Source organism: Seriola aureovittata, chromosome 12 (genome assembly GCF_021018895.1).
Source record: "Seriola aureovittata isolate HTS-2021-v1 ecotype China chromosome 12, ASM2101889v1, whole genome shotgun sequence".
Classification (NCBI taxonomy): domain Eukaryota; kingdom Metazoa; phylum Chordata; class Actinopteri; order Carangiformes; family Carangidae; genus Seriola; species Seriola aureovittata.
In genome coordinates this window covers 21,680,677-21,689,620 of record NC_079375.1, presented here as the reverse complement: position 1 = coordinate 21,689,620, position 8,944 = coordinate 21,680,677, and positions in this window count along the sequence as shown.

The window sequence follows — 8,944 nt, the reverse complement described above, 5'->3', positions numbered from 1 at the left end:
TTTCTCCTGATGGCTGTCGGTGTAGATCTACCAGATGAGCTCCCCCCCGGGGGTGAGATGAGGCCGGTGTCTCTCTGTGCAGGGTAACTCAACAGTGGAAGAGTGATGTGAGTAAACTAATTGACCAGAGACGCAGAGGCGTCACAGGAAACTCATGTTCGCTCGCTCTGTTTCGACTCTCGATGAGGAAGTGGGGGCTGCTAAACTGTCCTGTGGTCTGACTTAATCTGCCAGAGAAGAGAAACAAGAGCAAATGCGTCAGTTGAGAACAACACATACAGTGAGAGTGGCACAACTGTAGCCAGAAAAAAGCCAGACTTTTTAATGCACGTGAAAAAATTAAATATCCAAATAAAGATACGTGGTCACTCTGATCTGAGACACAGAGAAAAACAGCACGGTTTGCTTCCCTCTTTCATATATCTCGTTCTTTTGCTCTTATCTTGCTTCTAAAAGAGGCTAAACCAGCAACAGGAAGGAAGCGTTTGCACTGCAATGTGTGCCTGGGCTGCGTGTGTGTGTGTGTGTGTGTGTGTTTGTGTGTGTGTCTGTGTGTGTGTGTGTGTGTGCGTGCATGGTACGAGTAGGGGGGAGGCAGCTGGTGTTGAGCTTGAAACATCATGTCTTTGCGCAACGTTCAAGGTTTTAGGGCTGTTGCGTGCACATTCCTTACAACATGACTGTGAAGTGGTCACTCAGAACAAAGCTACAAAACAAACTCCTCTGCGTTACTCCGCCTTCCAGTCTCTCCTCCGCACTTGTTTTTCTTTTCCCTCCTCTCTTGTCCTCTGGCTGTCACATCACTGTTAATTCCATTTAATCAGTCTCAGTCCTTTTTTTGTTATTTTCCTGCCTGAGTCTGCGGACCATCCCTGCTCCTCTGTCCTCCATGTTTAAGTTACTCTGAGGTTAAAGTGAAGTAAGTCAATTTACGCTCTTCTGTTACTGTTGCACAGCAGCCTCCCTCCCACTCACAAGCGTCACATTTAACACAGCTGGCACACCCGCACTTACCTTCAGCTCCTTACGGTTGAAGATCACACCAGCATTTAGGTTTTGTGTACAATAAATCTCGCTGCGTGAGCAAATTGCTTCCAAGGAGTTAATTCTAATCAGCGAGCTCCTACATTTTAATCCCATTAATCCTCAGTTTGGCTGAAAAGCTTCTGTATAGTTTTTCATATTTTTTAAACCCCAGCTGTCAAACAGAGGGAGAATGCGAGAGCGCTTCTTTGTGTTTATGCGTTTGTCTGTGATAGAGGCACAAGCATGTTTGGGTCAGTTATCACACAGGAAGCACAGCTCAGTTAGGAGGCACCGCTTCCTGAGTTCCTGTGCCAAACCACTGCCAACATGTCTGCCAGCAATGGCCCTCTCATTTTCCACTTCCTATGATGTCTGCAGTCGTTTGGCACTCAATGATTTACGTAGGACTCGAGTGAAATGGAGACGAGTTTCAAAGCAGTGTAAGATTTTCAAGTCGATGAGGAGAAGTAGTGAATGTCTTCACTAATGTTCTGTATGCAGCATGATTTTTTAAATTAAAGCTCAACTATTATTCACTTGATTCGCCAAATTTAAATAGATTTAAATAGTTTTTAAGCAAAAGCAAAATTCCCTGCTTTCAGCTTCTTAAATGTGAATATTTGCTGGTTTTCTGTGTAAGTAAGTTGAGTTTTGGACTTTTGATTGGTTGGTTGAAGATATCACCCTGAGCTTTGGAACATGTGATGCATATATTTCACCTTTTTTAAATTATTTCCTGAGATAATAATCAGCAGCTGCATAAGAAGGAGTGATATTTATCATCTACAGTAAATCACAGATATTTTCTAAATGAGCTAACATGAACTGATTTGTCTTCATACACCTACTGTGACTGTGTTTTCTTGTCAAGTTGCTTGTTCAACATAATGAGCTAATAGCCTAGCTACTTTCCACTTTACTGACCTGAAAATCAGGCTCTGGATGAACAGTAAGGCAAGCTGCCATGCTTAATTTAGTGGCAGGGAATGTAATAGAATTACCATTTTTATGCTGATGATGCTCAATGGTACATCTCTGTTTCACCAAATAACCCCAGTGCACTGCACGCTCTCACTGCCTGTCTCACAGACATTAACGTGTGGATGTGCAAGAACTTTTTTCCAACTAAATGAGGAAAAAACTGAGAGTATTTTAATAGGCCCCAAAGCAGCAAGAGAAAAACTGCACTCAATGTTTGGTGGTCTCAGCAAACAGATTAAAACACACACCACAAACCTGGGAGAGATACTTGACTCCGATTTGAATTTTAAATCTCATTTTAAAAAGGTCATTAAAACATTCTCTTTCCATGTCAGGAATATAACCTCTTTAAATCAGACAGATGCTGAAATGCTCATTCACTCTTTCATTATTAGCTGTTTAGACTGTTATTATTCCCTTTTTACTGGATTACCTAAAAGGAAAATTACAGCTAGTCCAGAATGCTGCGGCCAGAATCCTAATGAAGACAAAGAAGATTAATCACATTACCCTCCCTGTTTCAGACGCCGCGCTGGATACCTGTATCTGATTTTAAAGTTCTTTTACTTGTTTATAAGCTTTGAATGACCTTACACCTCCATACAACAGAGATCATCTTTCATTTTATGCTCCAGATCAATAAGGTCCTTCACACCTTTTCTTTTAACTGTTCCATATGTGTCCCATAAAGGTACCGGAGGGGCTGCTTTCTGTTTTTATGCCCCTAAACTGTGGAAGACGCTGCCTCTGGATATTACAATGGCCAGCTGGATCAGTATTTTCAAAAGGAAACTCGAGACATATCTTTTTAATCAGGCTTTTAATTTGGAGTAATATTATAGCCTTAAACACTGGTTTTCATCGTTATTTTTATCCCTTCTGTTTATTTTATTTTATTGAGTTTTATTGCTTTTTTTATTTTATTGGTTTGTATGAAAGGTGTTGTATAAATAAAGCTGAGTTGAACTGAGTTGAGTTAAAACGAAACATGAAGTATTCAGGTTGCATTCTGTGAAAGTGAACCGGATCACCAAAGGTCACTGACCTGATGTCACAGGCGAGCAGAACATCTGTATTTCTGAGCTTTTACTTTCTTTGACTCGTAGCCTGTGCTGCCTGCCGTTGTGCCAAGTTCATACGTTCATTGTTAGCGTCGCCCTGCAGCCCACTGCTTCTATAGAAGACTCTCTAACAGTATAGAGGCTTTGTTCATCAGCACTCTGGTCACATATATTTGTCTCTGTGGCCTTGGCACTGGGATCTGAGTCTGTGAAGTGTCTGCCAGACCCCTAAGGACACTGATAAGCCCCCATAACATTCATTCCCCAGTTCCCGCTTGTGTGTGTGTGTGAGAGAGAGAGAGAGAGAGAGAGAGAGAGACAGAGCGACTCAACGACTGAGATAGAATGAGCGCGGGTGTGTTTGACAGAAAGGGGCAGAGAGTGTGTGTGTGTGTGTGTGTGTGAACTAGGCCAGGCTGATAACAGTGTGGCAAGTGAGGGAGGCGCTGATAAGCCCTTCTTGTTGCTTGGGGTAACCAGGCCTTGTTAAATGAACACAGTGAAATATGGTGTGTGTGTGTGTGTGTGTGTGTGTGTGTGTGTGTGTGTGTGTGTAGAGGAGAGGAGGAGATTGAGAATCGGGGAATGGTGGAGGAGGTCACAACACACCTCTTTTATTACAACAAGCCTGGTGTGCATACATGTGTGCGGTGTAGCTGTCATTTACAGTAAATCATATACTTGTATATATTTTTTTTAATAAACATTTTGTTGGCAGAGTGTTTAAAAAGTAACAAACAGCCGCGCTCTCTGAAAAAATACTTTCACTTTCCCTTCAGCACATGTCATGCAACACACAGAGACACACGAAGAGCTAACAGCGTTTTCCTTTGTAGTAGCAAGTATTTCTTTTACTATAAAGAGTCGTGGGTCGTGTAAATGGAATACGAAGCTTTAGGCTTACCTTGTGTTTACAGCATGTGTCTGCATGTGGCAAAGCAGCAACTGCCTGGAGGATCCAAGAGAGAAACGGAAATTGTTCTCATCCCTTCTGGCAAACACAAAACCTTCATGTGTTTACAGACCTGACCTGGGATCAGTTTCCTGTCGCAGATTTCCAGTCACCAGGGGAAGTGCCAGACAGACTTAAGATCAGTGCAGATCTTGTTGATTTTTCTTTTTTTTTTTTTCTTGTTGCCTTCAGTCCTTGTCAGTTCTTGCTTCCTCTTCTCCTTTCCAGAGAACTGCCCCCCTTGTGAGTTTTGATTGGTTACCTGTGTTGTGAGTCAAGGTAACCCATAGTGACCATTGTCAGTGTGGAGCAAATGTAAACACGGGCGTATTTGCAATGTAAAGCAGCAGAGAGGCAAGCAGCCGATCTGCAAACAGCCCAGTGGTTTATATGAGGGTGGACAGCCAGCGGACGTGTCTGATGATCTCACTAAATATCATATTAAATCATAAGGACTTCAACTGAACTGAATAGGATTCTCATGGTTATGAAGCTCCATTCGACACCTACAGTTGATTTTAACATATTAGGCTATAGATATAGGCTGAGACATAAACATATACACAATATAAGCGACACAAAAAGACTACAAAGGCTTTGAGACAGGCGCACGGGCAGATAGACACATACAGTAGAACATAAGTTTGTCCTTTCTCCAGTCCCTGATGCTCCCTAGTGGCAAAACTTTGCACCGACACCCTTCACAACAAGTCTGATCCAAACCCTCATTGACTTCCCTTGCTCTCTCGTTTGTTTTAGTTTATCGTCTTAGCTCATATGACCGTCCATCCAGAGTGTTGTTCAGGGAAACTCGGGGTCTCGTGCACATGCTACTTGATCAATGTCCCCACAACCGTTGTGAACGGGGGCCCTCTGCAGACAGCCCCTGCTCTACTGGTTGCATGACCACCGACTCTGTGACCTTCATTGAAGAGAAGCGCAACATGATCTAGAAGTAGAAGGTCGCGTGTAACATTATAAGACAGGCACATTTGGAAATAGTATTTATAAATGTTATAGAGTCTAATTTATGAGTTTGCATCTTTGACAGCAGCATTTTTATTTATTATTAGATTATTCTACCTTTCATGTGACCCATATACATTCCACATCAGGAGGTGGAGTTGGACTGATAAGGCAGAATAAATCAAGACTCCCCTTCGGCCTTTCATTTCTTTTTTCCCCTCACTTTTGCAACAGCAGGCAACTTCAAGAATGTGCTGGTTTGGCTCAAAAATAAGGTTAACTCCCATAATGTTTTTATAAAGTAGCAGAGGGCAAGGTTTGATTGTAACAATATGTTTGTGTGTGTGCTCGACAGAGAGAGAGAGAGAGAGAGAGAGAGAGAGAGAGAGAGATGATGAGTGGTATTGTTATCTCATTTAAGATAAAATCAGTTTTACTTTATGCAGTAATCACAAAAGGAGTCATAATTCTGTTTATTTTTATTCATTGTTTGAAACCAGGTACAGAAGCATGTTTTTCTAATTAAGATACAATAACGTAATTACCCAAGGGACCAGTCAGGCAAGTAATTCACACACACACTGGGTAAAGCTGAAACGATTAGGGATTACAAAAAAATTCTTGGAGGGGGAGAGGGGTGGAGACAAAATGGGAGGCGATTGTAAATTTTCTTCTGGCTGAAGGTAGAGTTGTCTGACTCCCATAAAGTCATATTTAGGTTAAGCATTTCTTAGCTGCATATTTCTATCTACACTAAAAAAGACAATTTTCACCTGCACCTTGGTTCACAAAGGTGCCATATGCAGATGACAACCGGTCCCAGCTCATCAAAAGTAAACTTGTAGTTTCAATATCTTTGGGTTCTGGTCCGGTAAAAGAAGGAATTTGAAAACGTCACTTTGGACTCTGGAAAACTATGACAGTTTTTTTTTTTTTTTAGTATTGCGTAGAGTAAATGATTATCTGAGAAAATAACTGGCAGATTAATTCATAATGAATGAGTGTGGCTGTATTTTTACACATTTCACCTCCAAGACAAACTGCAAATACCTGGACATTCAACTGGGGTAAAAGGGTTTGGCTCCGACCAACCTACGAACCTTATGTGTATCTGTGGCTGATAAATCATTGTTTGTCTTGTACTCTTGGCCCGTATAGATTTGTCATCACGTTGTCAGACAAGCAATAAAAGAGGAGGTACACTAACATGTAACCACTGTGACATAAAGTTTGAATGCCCCCTCATGTAAGACTAGGGGGTAGATAGATGAAAGAAGTGCTCCAGAGCCTGTGGTTCGTCAGTCTGATGAATTCCTTCTGCTGGCCTCATCTGCTTACCTTCTGCTGCTTCTCAGTGTGTGTGTGTGTGTGTGTGTGTGTGTGTGTGTGTGTGTGTGTGTGTGTGTGTTGTCTGTGCATGTGTTCAAGTGTGGGACATTTGTACATCTGTGCAAGTGAGTGATGAGTTGTGTTTTTGTGTCATTTATCAACCATTCCATTAAATTTGAAATCAATGATGTGTGACCAAAAAACAGCACGTGGGATTAGACAAAAATGCAGAAAGCAGTTTCACACACGTGCACACTCACATGCATTGATACAGGGACTCCAGCCCACATACCTTTGTTGTGCGTTCTCATGGACACTGTAAGGGTCTTGGTTTGAGCTTGGTTCAGCATTTTTCCCTTGAAGTATTTCCATGGCTGAACGACAAAGACACACGTTCGCTCTCATCATGAAAGCATATTTTCTTTGTTCTTCTCAAAGTAGAAGCTACGCTATGCTATGTGAAAGATCTCCTCCTCGTGCTATCAATCCAGAATAAATGTTCTAAAACTAAGAAGGAAGCCAGCAAGTCTTATACACCAAGATTTGTGCATATGCTCTTAAATAATTAAATTTCCGTCAGATGCAGTGTATTCACATGAGATCAAAGGACAGGAGTGACAGCAAAAGAAGGTAGAAGAAGGTACAGGATAACAGAAACAGCTATATATCAGCTTAAATGCTATATGCAGGACAATTCAGTGTGCACCAAAAGCTTAAGAAAAAGAGCCGGTACTGAAAGTTAAGCAAAACATCATGCTCATATAACTGCTGCAAGTTGTTTTTGAATGCAGTTCGCTGGCACAGTCCTGCTCAACATGCTGAGTAAATATGCAAAACGGCGGTTGGGAAGGATAGAAAAATGTGAAAGAATGTTTGGAGAAAGAGAGAGCCGAGAGCAGCCAAACCAGGTCTGTTCACACCCCGACCTCTGAGACCCAAACCCGAAACTATCAACCCTCCAGTCCAGATCCAACACTTTCTGCTGCTGGCTTCTGCTGTGGGGAGGCAAAGATGAGCCGTGCGTGTTTGTATGTCTGGGTCTGTTTGTGCAGATGTTGGTGTCCAAATTTACTGCACTTGCGTGTGTGTGTGTGTGTGTGTGTGTGTGTGTGTGTATGTGTGTGTGTGTGTGTGTGTGTGTGTGTTTCAATGTGTGTGTTTTCGGGGACAGTGTGTGTGTCTGTACGTAATGAGAAGAACGTACAGCCTCTGCTCCATCCGGAGCTCAGGGGAGTTAATAAAAGAAAAGTCCACTATGTTTGTTGAGTGAAAGAAGCTCTCAGCCAAGCTCACATGATGAATCCATCAAAGGTTTAGAGTAGTTTTTATTACTAAACGGCGAACTTTCTCTCATTAACCTTTTGGCATCCATCTGCTTCAAGTTTTATCTTCATTTTCTGGCTCCTAATAGCAATAAAAGGTGACATTGACTGTACAATAGACTGCTGTATTATTATGTTAGTTGTGAGTGAACCGTGGAGAGTTTTACTGCTCTATTATGTCCTCTATTAAGGGCTTGAAGTTTAGATAGAAATGGATGAGTGACCTAAACTGAATCTTGTCTGTATTTAAGTACATATTTTGGGGAATTTGTTTTCTAGCTGAGAGTTCCTTGAGAAGAGCTTCGGACAGAGCCAGGCTATCTGTTTACCCCTGCTTTCAGTCTGTTTCCATCATTACAATATTCAGAGTAACTTTTCAAGATTTCTATACCACTCTCATGTCAATATGATTAATATGAAGCTAACACCTGCAGCCCGTTAGCTTAGCTTAGCACCGGAACTCCATAGGTAGGTTTTGTTCCCTTCAGGCCAGCTGTTCCGCCTTTAACGCAGTATTTATGCTAAGATAATTGGCTAATCTCTCATAAAGAAAGCAAATACACGTATTTCCCAAAGTGTTAAACCATTCCTGTAAAGAAGCTATTTGTAAGTCTTTGCTATTGCTACATAGCCAACGTTAGCTTAAAACAGCTCTTTACTGACCAGTCTAGTAGAAATGTTCAGCATCAAACTTCATTCCTTTACTCACCAAGAGTTGTCTCCAGCAGTGGAAAGAATCTCTCTTGTTTTTCTTCTATTTCTATCACATCTTTTCTTCTACTGAAGTTAGCATGCTAACCAGCTAGCCCTGGCCCAGTTTGACTGTCTCCTATACTTCTCCCAATACTTTCCAGTCTGCCCTGAAGAAGTAGCGCTGATCGGAGGGTTTATTATAACCTCTTGTCTTGTAAACGCTACAACGAAGCTCTTTCCAAGACTGGTAAGTAAACATCTGGCTATGTAGCAATAGGAAAACTTACAAATAGCTTCTCCTCCTGCATTAACAGCTGTTTACTCAGTCTAGAAGAAATGTTAGAGTTCATCATCAAATGTTATTCCTTTACTCGCCAAGAGCTGTCTCTAGCAGTGGAAAGGAATGCCAATGTTGACACTTGTCTCTATCGCGTCTTTCCTTCTATTGAAGTTAGCATGCTAACCAGCTAGCCCCGGCCCATCTTGCCTCTTTCCGATAGCGGCTCATTGTAGCCTCCAATCTTTCCTGAAGACGTAGCGCTGCTCAGAGGACAAAGCTCTTCACCACCGCCCGCTCTACGCAGAAAACCACGTTCAGGAGCAGAGAAAACTTA